This window comes from Hyperolius riggenbachi, chromosome 4, assembly GCF_040937935.1.
Source record: "Hyperolius riggenbachi isolate aHypRig1 chromosome 4, aHypRig1.pri, whole genome shotgun sequence".
NCBI classification, from domain to species: Eukaryota; Metazoa; Chordata; class Amphibia; order Anura; family Hyperoliidae; genus Hyperolius; species Hyperolius riggenbachi.
In genome coordinates, this window is record NC_090649.1 from 318,043,712 (window position 1) to 318,059,165 (window position 15,454).

The 15,454-nt window shown below is 40.9% G+C and overlaps 1 protein-coding gene across 3 annotated transcripts in view; it reads left to right on the forward strand.

Annotated features, from left to right (window-relative positions):
• Window positions 1-15,454, forward strand: part of HIVEP2 (HIVEP zinc finger 2) — a 258,918-nt gene that overhangs the window by 67,829 nt on the left and 175,635 nt on the right. For all 3 annotated transcript variants that reach the window (XM_068231705.1, XM_068231706.1, XM_068231704.1), the window contains exon 2: window positions 5,000-5,132. The gene's annotated coding sequence lies outside the window, so the exon portion shown is untranslated. The remainder of the gene's footprint in view (window positions 1-4,999; window positions 5,133-15,454) is intronic.

Sequence of the window (15,454 nt, forward strand, 5' to 3'; positions counted from 1 at the left end):
TATATATATATATATATATATATATATAATCTATATATATATATATATATAATATATATATATATATATATATATATATACACAGCAAGAGATCCCTGTCAGCACACATGAAAGACCAATGATATCTCCAGCATAAACAAAGAGATTTGTCAGTTCCACAGATATGGGGCAAGACCTAGAGCCAGCATCAAGCTCAATCTCATTGTGGGTTCTCTATTTTAATGGTGGATGCTGTTTCACCCTACACAAACAAGGTAATCTACAGTGGGGTGCATAGCTGGAGAGAGAAGGTTTGAGCGTGATTCACCTGAAGGTTATCTCAACACTAAGGCCCCTTTTACACTTAATCAGTTGCTCTCACTTAAAACTGAAAGAAAACTGAATTTCAAAGTAATGCCCATGTTTTCCTATGACACAGTTCACACTATGGGCTTTATTCACTAAGACAAATAGCATGCCTTATCAAAGTTAGCACGCCTTATCAAATTTAAAACACCTTATCAGAGTAACATAGCGAGCTCTACGAACCCGCAGGCATTCAGCAGGATGAGTGGAGCTCTCGTCATTGCCAATTACCAGGCATAAGTTTGCTATGCTACTCTGATAAGGCGTGTTAACTTTGATAAGGCATGCTATTTGTCTTAGTGAATCAAGCCCTATATGCATTTTAGAAACAAAGGATGCAAAGTCGGCACTTGCTGTGATCCGTGTTTAATCCATAGGCAGTGATACATCACATACGTGCAGTACAAAAGTTCACATACCGTTAAGTGGAGGCTGCGAGCTGTGAGCTGGTGGTGGGTGCTGGGCACAGAATAAGCCTGACGGCCGTTTCGCGCTGTCTAAGTGCTTCTACGGAGGACCTATATGCATTTTAACTGAAATCTTTTTCACAATGCACTGCTATGGAAAATACTCGTACTAACGCACACCAAGTGATTAAGTGTAAAAGAGCCCTTAGGCTCGGTTCACACCTGCATTAAAAAAACTGTATGTTCGCGGATCGGAATGGAACGGATACTGTACAAAAACGAAATAGATGCGAACAGGTCCAATGTGAACCTATGGATCCGTTCACATCCATCCGTTCAAACTGATTTGTTTGCACTGAACAAGTCAAGATCCAAGTTTGCTGCAGCACCTATTTTTTCAGGATCGCTGAGCCATGCATTGGGGGCAATAATAGAACTGAACGTTTCTTCACACTAGTGAAACAACGGACCGTTCTTTAGGGGCAAAATCCACTGGTGGTGGAGGTCTGGGGGTATGCTCCACTGGTGGTGGGGGGATGTGGGGATGCTCCACTGGTGGTGGGGGGAGGTGGGGATGCTCCACTGGTGGTGGGGGGAGGTGGGGATGCTCCACTGGTGGTGGGGGGAGGTGGGGATGCTCCACTGGGGGTGGGGGTCTGGGGGAATGTGATGACGCTTCACTGGGGGTGGGGGATGTGGGGATGCTCCACTGGTGGTGGGGGTCTGGGGGGATGTGGGGATGCTCCAGAGGGGGTGGGGGTCTGGGAGAATGTGATGACGCTTCACTGGGGGTGGGGGCATGGGGATGATGTGGGAACGAAGTGCACCAGAGCGGGCGGGTGAGGGAGGATTTCTTACCAGGCTTCAGTCTTCTTCCCCTTCGTGTCACACGTTGCATCATGTGACTACCACGCTTCCTCCTTCAACCCTCCCTCCCTTACCCACCCGCTCAGGTGCACGGATTGGCGGATCGGAGTGAACACTGATCCCATTGACCATTGTCATGGAACCGTTTGCCAGTGTGGACAAAGCTATACAGATCCGGTGAAGTGGAGACCAGATCCGCTTTAATGGATCTGTTTGGCTGAAAATGCCAATGTGAACCGGGCCTTATTCTGCTTACTTGTTCTGGGTCATGGCGAAGGTTTTAGAGGAAGATGAACGTGCTTATCACAGTATATTTCCATTATACCTTCCTCGCATCTTTGCAACAGTTGTTTTCTGTGTGCCATCTTGTTTGTGATGTATGAATCCTGTGCATTCCCATCTAATGTCGTAACAGAGATTATGACCCTTATTCATTTCACCTTTTCTCCTAATTTATCTGCTTGGAGACAATTTATCATCTTCCACTTAAAATAACTTTTCAGCAACATTATTCTGAGTATCTTTCTGTTGGCTTAAAGTGCATTTTATCAATAAGGTGTGAAAACATCAGCCCCGAGAAAACTTAGGAGAGAAGGGAATTGAATAATCGGCAGTGACTGTTATGCCTTTTTGCGGCTTAAAGCGGACCCAAACCAAACATTTTTTAAATTCAAAATATTTAGTTGCACCACTCTGACACATACAAAGATAAATAAACACTGCTTCAAGCCTATGATCATTTCAGTGCATACTTTTCACCCTTCTCTTTCCATAACTAGGGTTATACAGGTGGCAGCCATTAGCAATTCCTCCTTTGCCGGACACCTTCTACTCAGAAAGTTTGCCGGATTCTGTCCTGGCAATATGAAAGAAAGGGAGGGGTTCCTCCAATAAATGTAAAATATTTTATATTTGTCATCATGCAGCTGAAAAAGGCTGCTATTTATTATTATAATTTAGAAAATAGATTTTATTTCTGAAATCTTGTATTTTTAATTTGGGTCCACTTTAATGACCTTTCAATGCTGTAGCCAGTAGTCTGCAGCTGAGGTTATGGACAATGGCCACTAGTATTCTTCATGTTACATGCTGCACCACCCCTGTCTGTTCCACACCTCCTCTGTTCCATTGCATTTTAGTAAAGTTGCTTAGGATATAAATTAATTTTGTGAGTAGGATTTAAGTCCTCTCTCATTGATAAAGCGGGGTGACACCCGTGGAACTAGTCTGACTTTTCTGAGGGGGATCCCTGTCTCTCCTTGCTGTGTTGCCTGATACCACCACCTCTATCCTGGGCTAAGTATCTCCATATTCTTTATACTTCTTTGCCTTCTTAGGCTGCTCCTTCCTTCCTTTAACTGTGCACAAGGATTTGGCTGTTACATGAGGTTTTGCATTGATTTATATGATTATCACTGTTATTTTTAAACACCATGTACTTTGGTTTATGTAATATGGAACATGTTCTCTGATAGGTTTATATGGATCACTATATATTTTCTGCATACTATTGCATTAGCAATAATTAGCACTTTACTTTACTGAACCCAGGTTCATCCACCTGTGGGCTCTAGTTTTGAGCCCCCCGTGCTGGTATATGTGTATACATCTTTTCATCACACTTTGTGGTATATAGTATACAATATATGGTACAAACCAAAAATTGTGTGTGTGTGTGTATGTGTATATATATATATATATATATAATAATAATGGCAGTATTTGTATAGCGCCTTTCTCCTGTCGGACTCAAAGCGCTTGTGAGGCAGCCACTAGAGCGCACTCAGTAGGCAGTAGCAGTGTTAAGGAGACTTGCCCAAGAAACTCCTTACTGAAATAGGTGCTGGCTTACTGAACAGGCAGAGCCGAGATTTGAACCCAGGTCTCCTGTGTCAGAGGCAGAGCCCTTAACCATTACACTATCCAGCCACTATATATATATATATATATATATGTATATGTGTGTATATATATATATATATATATATATATATATACATTTTTTTGGGGGGCATAATTGTAACGGGAAGGAGTGTTATGGATGACATGGCTCTTTAAAATGTTTTTAATATTTGAATTATCATAAGTGTCATATATTGTTGACTGATCATATGGAATAAAGATCATTTGTATTCTTTCAATTATACTCCTGAGTGATGCTTTCTCTTTAAAGGTTCTTCTTTTTGGAGTTTCTAGTTAGTAGGATTTGTACTACAAACCTTAACAATCCATATTTTTTACAGCATAGTTTTAGAGGGATTACTGTGCTCAAGCTCAGGTTGGAAATGTATAACTGAATATTTCACATTTAACTATTAGAGCCAGCAGATGGCATCCCTGATAGTATGAAGGATGATATCTTGATATTACACAGGCTCCAGAATGACCCAAATGCCAATCCCTTGGGAATTCTAACTGCTTGTTACTGTTGCTGTTCCAACCTGAACTTTCAGCACCTCCTCAGCTTGGAACAGCTGGTTGGGTGCAGATTATTTAAAGAGACTCTGTAACATCAAAAATATCCCCTGGGGGGTACTCACCTCGGGTAGGGGAAGCCTCGGGATCCTAATGAGGCTTCCCACGCCGTCCTCTGTCCCACGGGGGTCTCGCTGCAGCCCTCCGAACAGCCGGCGACAGACCCGACTGTCAGTTCAATATTTACCTTTGCAGGCTCCAGCGGGGGCGCTGTGGCTGCTTTCGGCTCGGAACTAGACGGAAATACCCGATCTCCGTCAGGTCCGCTCTACTGCGCAGGCGCCGGAGACTTGCGCCTGCGCAGTAGAGCAGACCCAACGACGATCGGGTATTTCCGCCTACTTCGGAGCCGACAGCCACCAGAGCGCCTGCGCAGGAGCCGGGAAGGTAAATATTTACGTCGCCGCTGTACGGAGGGCTGCAGCAGACCCCCGTGGGACAGAGGACGGCGTGGGAAGCCTCATTAGGATCCTTAGGCTTCCCCCACCCGAGGTGAGTACCCCCCAGGGGACATTTTGATGTTACAGTTCCTGTTTAACTCTGATGCTTCCTTTCTCCAAGCTCCAATACTTCAACTCCCCCCACCTCATCAGTTGGTTATCATTTAATTGAGCATCACTGGTTATAGGTCACATTAAAGGTGGCAAAAGTTTTGAAATGATCTGTTTGTGATGTCATTTTTTTTAACATCACAAAAATCTGGCATTTTAACAGGAGTGTATGCACTTTTTAAATACTGGAGAGAATGAGAGAACAGAATTAAAATTCAATTGAGAACCTCTTTGAGCCTCAGAAAATGATGTGATTGGTTTAGTGTTTTTGTTGTTCTCTATGGAAAATGTCCAAATTATATCATAACATGCTTGTGTTTGTCACTTACCCTCCCTGATTTGTTTACCTTCTAGATGCTTGCACATTTCATGGAAATATAAGCGAGACTGCCCCAGACGTCACCTCTGGGTGTTGCTGTGACATGACCTGCAGGATTAGTTGTCTACTTGGGAACTTGGGAGACTAAAGAAGACGGCGACTAAACCTGTAAGTACCTTTTCGCAAAATCAGATTTAATGGAAGCTATAATTAGTCCAGCTAAACAGTGTTCTGAAAATAGAAAAGGATCATGGGTATTTGTATTTTGCTGGGATGAGCGGTCATTGACACTCCAGCTTCTGCTGACATGAATGGAACTTTATGGTAGTTGTAATGGCAGCAGCTGCTTGAAACCAAAAGGTTGTTTATGTTGAACAATATTTCTCTGTTATGTAAGAAGTATTCTTTGCATATGTTTATAAACATAAAACTACCATCTAAAAAATAAGATCAGTTGCATTCTCTGTATCCTCTGATACAGACTGTATGTCAGTATCCAGTTACACCTTGCCTGTATTGTGCATGCAAATCATAGCATGAATCAATACGTTGTTGCTGTTTTAACTGTTAAAAAACCATGGAAAAGTGCTATAAATGGGCTTTAATTGTTCATCTGGTTTCTTCATTAATGAAAAGAGATGCAGACACCTAAAAAGGCCGTATTTACCATAATAAATGATTGTTTTCACAACAACATCCGCTGCAATTTGGTGGTTTTCCACTTCTTTCTAAATACAATAAAATGGTGCTTAAAGTAATTTTTAAACCACAGAGTTATGGTTACATTTATTAGATAACCTTCCTTAAAGAGACACTTAAGCCAGAAAAAAAAATGAGTTTTACTCACCTGGGGCTTCTACCAACCACCTGCAGCAGTCCTGTTCCCTCGCAGCCACTCACTAATCCTCTGGTCCCCCGCTGCCAGCTAGTTTCGTTTTTGCCGACAGGCCCGTCAGTACTGGCCACGCATAGCTTTTTCCACATTCCCGACTGTAATTAGCGCTATTGCGGGCCGCAACGTGTACAGAAATACGCGTTCCCGCATTACTAGATATGCGGCAACGCGTATTTTTGTACGCGTTGCGGCCTGCAATAGCACTAACTACAGTCGGGAATGCGGAAAAAGCTACGCGTGGCCAGTCCTGACGGGCCTGTCGGCAAAAACGAAACTAGCTGGCAGCGGGGGACCAGAGGATTAGTAAGTGGCTGCGAGGGCACAGGACTGCTGCAGGGGGCTGGTAGAAGCCCCAGGTGAGTAAAACTCATTTTTTTTTGGCTTAAGGTTCACTTTAACACCTCTTTTTAATGTATTTTTTTTGTCCAGATAGGACTGATACTTTTCATTCAAAGTGCCCAGCATTTTATAAATAGCATTTTTGCTATGACTTCAGCAAATCGCTGTATTGTGTGTGCTGTGTGTGCCTTTATGAGCTGACATCAAAGAGTTCTTTATTAATTGCTTAAGTCTATATATGACATATAGTAAATGTAGTAAATCAATCAGGATACCCACTTGTTTACGGTAATTTCTCTGGTTTCAGAAACATTAACTATATATATATATATATATATATATATATATATATATATATATATATGTATGTATATATATATATATATATATATATATATATATATATATATATATATGTATGTATATATATATATATATATATATATATATATATATATATATATATATATATATATATATATTGCAGTATATTTGTATGTAAGCACACCCTCCCAGTAATGATTACCTCAAACTTTTTAGCAATGCAAAATTCTCCATTTTGGGAAACCAGGCATTTTTTTCACTGGCTTTGGAATTCTCAGAAACAAACAACAGAGCTGCACCTGACAGGACTAAAGATTTTGCCATGTGTGATAAATTTCAGTATGTAAATCGGGGAGGGGAAAGATTTTACAGTGGACAAACACTAACTAAATCATTTAAAAATTAATATTGTATTTAAAAAAAAGCAATTCTTTTCTGATAGACCAAATATTTTGTGAATTCTGCAAACCAGGTATTGAAATTCCTCCTGGGCCAAACCTTGGGCACTACTAATGTATATTTTCTTCCTTTATAATATACAGCACGACTCCCAAGTACAAAATACAAGTAAAATTACAAGTTCTTTGCTAGTTAATGAGTACGATTTTCTCACCTGTTAAAGCAGCTTCTTAGAGGCACTTTTATAAATTAACACGCTAAGAAATCTATTCTTAGAATCAACTTCTAGTAAATAATCCTTGGAGCTGCACTGGTCTTCAGGAATCCAGAGGGCTGTGCAGCTTGCATGAGCTTATTTTGCAGTGAGGATAAAGTTTGGGCAGTCTAAGCTAAGCGTGGGTCATCTACAACTTTATTTGTTTTTCAAGGTTTATAAAAATAAGTGAGATGAATAAAGTTGTATCCAATGTTCTTACAAATGGCACAAACCCCTGTGTGACAGCAATGTTTGTAAGAAATCCGTGTTGTGCTTTGTAAGTTTTTCAGACAGTTTAGGATGGTGCTATGAGAGGTATCGTGTCTCATAGTCAGACACTGACACACTACATCAAAGGGTCCAGTAACAGGAGTCACATCTGTCCTGTTTCTGCATAGCTCAGGCTTCTCTTTGTAGTGCAGCCAATTTTATTTTACAGTTATACTAGCTATCTGCTAGTTATGTTGCTATAAAGCGTCTGTAAAATCTATAAGGTAGTCAGACATTAGCCAGAGAGCAATGATTTACATGGAGAACTGCTTTCAGTGAAACAGTAGTATTAATCTAGCAGTATGTGTTGGTGAGGTACAGTTCTCCACAGTATGTACCGTTCAGGCTATTTTTTTTTAGCCAAGTTATGGAGCATGCTAATTAATTTTTTTTTTGCTTTGTATGTTGGAATGCATTTTTAAATGTTTTTTATTTTGTTCGGGTGAGAACGCTGTGAGTCTGATTTATCAAAATGTTGCAAACAACTTATAGAAGAGGGTGGAGCAGTTATCCAGAGCCACCAGTCAGAATACTTGCGTCATTTAAAGTGTAGAGACATTTTCCAAGATTACTTTCCCAATTTTTCCTCTATCTCCTGCATATTGCATTGTCTTCCTTTGTCGTTTCAAAAGTGCTGAACTGGCCATGTGACATGCACTCAGCTTTAAAGTGAACCTGAGGTGGTGAAAAAAAAGTTAGACACTTCCTAGATAGAGGGAAGCAACTGGATAATCCAGAGGCTTCACGTGTCCTCCTTGACCCCACTATTGCCATCCACAAGCCCTCTGAACATATACAACAAGAGCTTGGGAGATATGTTCTGGCGGCCGTACTGCTCCTATGCCAGTACGGCTACTCATCCAGGAGTTGCTCCGTGTAGCTACGCACATAGGGGAAGGCGCAGTACATCTGCATTCATACACGATGGGGAGAAGGGCCACAAGCTAAAAGAAGGTCCTGGCCAGCGGATGTGGAGTCGAGGAAGATGTGGGAGCCTTTGGAGAATCCAGAGGCTTCCTTTTTTCTTAGGTGAGTAACTAACTTTTTTGTTTTTTTGCCACCTTGGCTTTGCTTAAAAAAACCCTATTGGACACAAGTGTGTTAGGTATGTCTGACAGCCAGATTCCACCTGCTCTGCTTCAGCCCTCAGAGCGTTGGGCAACTGAATCGCAGCCTATTAATCAACTTCATCCTTCCAATAAGTTTTAGGTGCCATGGAGGCTGGAAGTACTATGGGCAAACTAGCCAATAGCTTTAGTATTCCAGAATGTTATAAATACACTTGTAACTATTTAAGCCTTATTCATTTCAATTTGCGCTGTTCTATCTTTGTTTCAGTTTCTCCAATTTCTTTGCATGTCTTGAACATTTTAAAATACAGACGGTCCCCTACTTACAAACGACCCAAGTTGCAATGCTTCGTACATACAAAGTTGTCTTCATGTACAAAGTATTCGGTACTGTTTTTGTTATCACATATTTTTTGCTGGTGCATGCACAGTATTGTATAAACTGTTACATATACAGTAGTTAAAAACAAATTAACTGCTGTAACTAGTTGAAAACAAATTAATGCACATTGAAAACAAAATTTTGTTTATACTATATGTTTAAATCCACATTCCACTAGGTATATACCACAACTTGACTTACCAACAAATTAAACTTACAAACAATATCATGGGATTGAACCTGTTTGTAAGTAACTGACTGCCTGTATAAGATTTGCAGGCCTCACAATTGCTATTTTTGTCTGAGTTTTGCAAAATTTAGTGGGTAGGAGGAACCATCTAGTCAAAATTAACTCGACACAAGCCTAAAGCCAGCATAAGTCTGTTAAGATTGCAGTCTGTTTCAGTGTCCTGTACACAGGCTTAATCACACAGGAACCAAATGCAAAGAATGTGAGTGTACAGTATACAGCAACATCCGTAGAATGGACTTGAACCTCTCTTTAGCTGGCTTTCAGTAACTAGCCAAATTCTGCTTGGCATTAGAAAGCATTTTATGACGTACTTCTGTTTTGTGTTTGTAACCATTAATTTACTTCGTGGAAACTGAAATCATTTTCCTGAATCAAAAGGAACAAATAAATGTTTCTGCATTTTGAAGGTCATGTATATCATTTGCAATATTCAGCTCAATTTTAGCAAGTTTAACCCACTCTACAAACATTCCTGCAAAAAAAACATAACTTGGCAAGAAATTAGGCCGCTATTCCATTCATTCATCCTTCAAAATCTTTCTATCATTCAGACCGCCTAATCAGGGAGCAATTTTACAGTCTTTGGTATTCAAATTATATCATCTGCATAGTATTGTTATAGGAGAACTACCCTCACAACATACAATTTCTTAAATGAGTCCCAGGTCCGCACTGTAGCAGAGAATATAAACTGTTCTTCCAAGACACTAACTCCACTTTCCTCATATTGTGTAATTCCCCCTTGTGGTGCCAGTACAGCTTTGACCAGTCAAGGCATGGACTCTAAAAGACCTGTGAAGGTGTCCTGTGGTATCTGACACAGTGTGTTAACAGAAGATCCTGTAAGTCCTTTCATTTACAAGGGTTCTGCATGGATCAAAGATGTTTTTCCAGCAAGTCCCAAAGTTGTTAAAATGGAAACCCATCTGAGTAATTTGGAGGCCAAAGGAAAACATGATTCATAAGACCAGGCCACCTTCATTCATTTTATCACTCTGAAGCTTATGTGCCCATTGTATACTCTTTCAATAGTGCACAAGAGTCAGTGTGAGTTCACACCAGACAAGACCATGAAAAGAGTTAGAAGAATTACAGTTCTCTCTTCAGGCAGAGTCCTTGTTGCTCTATTTGACTTGAGTAGTGGCACTTGAAGTTTGATAAATGAGCTAAACAAGGAAACAAGGTTTTGCTTCTGAAATTATTGTGAGTTTTGTATCTTCAGTTAGCATGAACATATATACCTTTGCATATTTTTGCATACTGTTTCATCTCCCTAAAGTTCTTTGTTGAATGGGGACTTATTTAGCATGAGATGAAGTATTTTTAAACATTGCTGTCTGAGGTAGGGTGACCACATCCAGGTCGTTAGCTCAGACATTTAAAGGAAATCTAACATACAAAAAATACAAAGACTGTTGTTTCTATCTACCCACCCCACCTTTCTTTTTGAAGAAACAAGCTGTTTGTACTGTGGTGGGTAACAAGAACATTTGGCCCCTAGAAAATATATTATTCTGTCCAACACTTTGGTCTATAAAACATTTTATTATCCCATTATAATCATACTACTGTATTAGAACTCAGCATTAAAACAGCTGTACCTGAAACATCTAAGTGCTGGGAATGGAACTGGAAGGACACAAAGAACTTTGGGTAGCAAGCACTGATCTCAGGAATAAAGTGGTGGACAAACACAAGTAAGGAGATGAATAAAAAAAATCAAACATTTATCAATCCCTAGGAGACAGTGGCCTGTCATTGTGAAAAAACACACATAATTTCCATGCAGGCAAGTGTGAACCCTCCCTAACTGTACTTGAGGTCAAAAGAGTTGTAGTCAAGCTTTAAACCTGCTGGTCTAAACCCTGTTTACCCCAAAAATACAGGGAAACAGGATCATATTCATTATTGCTCAAATCTCCATTTTTATTTGCTTAGATTTAAGTTTTTAACACATTAAAGGAGATGAAAAAAGAGATATGTATCTATTTTTGTGATTTCAAAACCCTCTGAACAATCCAGATATGTGTAGCCCTTTATTTGAGGACATCTAGTGAATTTAACTTTGAGAGCAAAACTTTATTGATATACAACATTCCAAAATTATGGACAATAATGGCATGTCTGCACAACACAGCTGTCAGCCACTGCACAGTTGTCACAATCAGTATCTAGTAGTGAATTCATAACTGAGCGCTCTTAATGTAACATTATTCTTTGATTAGACAGAAACGGACAGATACACAGATTTTGGAATCACCCTTTATAGCAAGGAATGCTCTTGCTTTCATTTTGGCCGTAATTAAACATTTAGACATTTCCAGCCTCTTTAAATGCTGGTAAAAGAACAAATCAATAAATAAAATGATTTGGCCAACAGGACCGAAGCAGCATAATTATCCAACATTTAAAATGGAAAGCTTGGACACAATGTGCAGCTAAGTAGGGGTTTTCACACTGGCTTTCTTGCTGGCATACAACACTAGAGGTTTAGCTCCATGGAAACAAGAAGGCTCTTTGCATTGAAAAATACAAATGAATGGATGTGAAATGGTAGTTTGATGTACCCTTCTCTGTATAATGGCCACAAGAAAATTATTTATAACAGCACCTTTTTCCACTATATATTGTACTTTAGACAAGGCTCGTTTTTGTAGTTTAAAGTGCTGCTGTGCTCCTTCCATTAAGGTTTCTTCCAAAAAAAAACCTCACTTGTCATTTACATTTGTGTATTGTAAAAAGGTGAATTGTAACTTCTGCACAATTAGCTATCATAATCGCTTTACTTTGATGACATACATTTCAGCATCAGCTTCCGGCGCTGGCACGTTATGCAGAATTTCAGGTATATTTTTAGTTATTTATCAATTATTGATTTAACAGGATGGTAGGGCATGTTGGAATGCCTGCACATTAATTAGAAACAACTAAACCTCTCTTGATAATCGAGCAGCAGTTTCATTTAAAATACATTGCTTTTGCTATGAATTATGTAGTGGCAGCACGCCTAATTGTCAGCCAATGGATGTGCCTCACACATATGTTTTCCTACTGATAGTCATGTCATCAGAGCACAACACACAGACATTACCTTTCATGGTGTATACCGTATATCGCACTGATGAAGTATATGTTTGTTATAACACATGGTGAACGATCCTATACTGAATCTCCCGAGTATAATTTGCATGTATATTGTAATTGCTGTTTATACTCTTGTATAGGAGGATACATTCTTCTTCTGATAAATGCCCTTATCAATTTATGCCTGTGAGCATTGCAAAAATAATGGCACTGACTGACTGGAAATGTGCTAGGTAAATACTTTATAATTTCAAAAAAATGTGTATTTGTTGTACATTTCACCCAGAATAAAATACAATATAAATGTATTTTTCCTATGTAGCTGCCTCTTACAGTAGCTTGTAATAATCTCCTCATCTCCTCATGGGAAGTTTTTAAGTATTGCCTTAAAGAGAACCCGAGGTGGGATTTAATTATGTTAGTGGGGTACAGAGGCTGGTTGTGCAGACTAACACCAGCCTCTGTTGCTCCATGGTGTGCCTCCAGGACCCCCCTGTGCGCCGCTATACCCCCCGCAGTGCTAGCGGCACACAGCGTGTCGCCAGCACAATGTTTACCTATGCCTGTCTGTTAGCGCCGCTCCCCCGCCTCCTCCGTATCGGCGCTACCCACCCGCGTCCCTTCCCTCCCGCTGATTGGAGGGAAGTGACGTGGGCGGGTAGCGCCGATACGGAGGAGGCGGGGGAGCGGCGCTAACAGAAAGGCATAGGTAAACATTGTGCTGGCGACACGCTGTGTGTCGCTAGCACTGTGGAGGGTATAGCAGCGCGCAGGGGAGTCCTGGAGGCACACCATGGGGCAACAGAGGCTGGTGTTAGTCTGCACAACCAGCCTCTGTGCCCCACTAACATAATTAAATCCCACCTCGGGTTCTCTTTAAGGCCGATTTCACACTGCATATTGGCGGTAGCGGAGCAGTCCAGGAACTGCACCACGAAAACAGGCCTTTGGGGATTACCGCTTTAATACGCTGTAATTCCAGTCTGGCAGCAGGCCATACAGTAAGTGACGCTCTAGTGCGCTGAAGTGCATTGACAAAATACACTTCCACGCATGCTCTACGCAGAAAACTTGCGTCGGTCTTTTTTTTTTAAAAATGCGTCGCCATAGACTTACATGAGTTTCGGTCCACTACATGTCGCTGCAGGAGCCACACGGTAACGTAGGTATGTGCTCGGGTAAGATAGGGTACTTCCAGTGCAGCACACCACTGGCAATGTGAACTACCTCATAGACATTCATTGCCCTATCGGTAGGCTATGGTAAAATGCCACACCGTGCCAGTGCGAAAGGGCCCTCGTTCTTTTCAAATGCACTCTCTGGGAAGGACCCATGATGCTGGGAAGTCGGTCTCCTTATGTGCACACTATTTTGGCAATTGGAGAATGCCCCTGCCATCTAGGGAGTACATTTGAAAATAAAGGAATTCCTGAGAATCCCCAATTAGAAAAAGAGTAGTTGAAAATCAGATCTGTCACATTTGTACTGCCTACAGTAAGTAACAGGAACATGGGGGGGGGGGGGCATATATAGTCCATTTTACTCTGAGAATTGTACAATTAAGGCATGTGTGCTTATAATGTTTCAAATTTTCACAATAGTGGTCTGTCATCCTGTTGATGAGATTTCAATTCCTCTTTAAAGTGAACCCGAGACGAAGCACCCTCATGTATTTTACCATATATATCAGTGGGAACATTAGAGAAAACACCTACCCTGCTCTCTGTTTCATTTTGCACTGCTCAGCTTGTTTGTTATCCACCCCGATAAAATCCCAGACTGAGCATTCAGTCTGGCTTTGCACAGGAATCATTATAGCTGAGTCATTATAGCAGAGCCAGAAGGGTGCAGGCTTGGGCATGAAAATACATCATAGAAGACAGACTCAGCTATAATTCCTGAGCAAAGTCAGACTGAATGCTCAGTCGGGGATTTTATCAGGGCTGATAACAAGCAGGCTGAGCAGTGAAGAATGAAACAGAGCAGGGTAGGTGTTTTTTCTAATGTTCCCACTGATATATATGGTACAATACATGAGAGTGGTTCGTCTCTGGTTCACTTTAACTTAATGACAGAAAGTGGGAGGAGTTTTATACAGTGGGAACAGAAAGCTGTACAAAATTGACAGACTTTGAGAGAGAGGGCTTTCTTCTCTGAGCTAATTTTTCATCTTCTGTTTAAAGTAACTTTTCAGCACTCTCCAACTGGCTTAAAGGGCATTTATTGAAAAGATGCGAAAATATCACCAAGGAGATAGGAGTGAATTTGATCGGGCCTTTTAGGTCTTGCTCACCTGGTTAGGTCATCAAGTGTCTATATGAGCCATGTTATGAGCCAAGATGTGCCGATCTTCCTCATCTTTTATTTTTCAAATTAGCGCTCAGCACATGAAGAATCTTTTAAGATTTAGTACATATTGGATGGGTAGCGCTGGTTCACACAGAGTGTTGATAGCAGTACATTCCCTGCCTATCAGTTTCTTTTGTGAAACCACTGGATGTTTGCAGATAGTTCCATGTCTTTGGCACTAGTTATGGAACAATGCGTGAAAAGTTCCATAATACAGGTGTGAGCAAGTGAGCTGCAGCTGCCTGCAAAAGAAACATCCATCCACTACCATAACCAGACCTCGTGTCACTAAGGCTGCATTTCCACTAGCTTTTGTGGTGTCCCGGTGCGTGTTTTTTATACCAGCCTTCTGGACACCACATCTGTTCCTTCGCATTCACCATAGGTGGACAGTGTTCAGAAATGGAGGAACGCGCAATGTCTGAAGAAATGTCAGGTTTATGTTCACAAGAAAAAAGCATTTACAGTAAATGGGTTGTCAGTTATATTGCATTTTTGTTGACATTTATGTATAGTGGAAATTCATTCTAACACAAAGTCGCTCAAGGCGAGGTTATTCTTTTCCTTCTCGCCCAGCCCTTTCTGAGCTGCTTCACCATATGCCAACGCTGTTCACCCTCCGCCCCCTTCCATAGCAAAAGAACATTGCTAGGGGTTAACGACCAGTCTGTACAGCACTGGGACCTGAACTGTCACTTGAGGGATTGAGTCTCAATCTCTGTGGGTGACAGCACTTTAACCTGTGTATGTACCTTTGATATAGCAGCATAAGTTTATAGATGGTAAGAAGACAAGACAAGACAAGACAAATAACATTTATATTGCGCTTTTCTCCTTGCGGACTCAAAGCGCCAGAGCAGAGCAGCAGC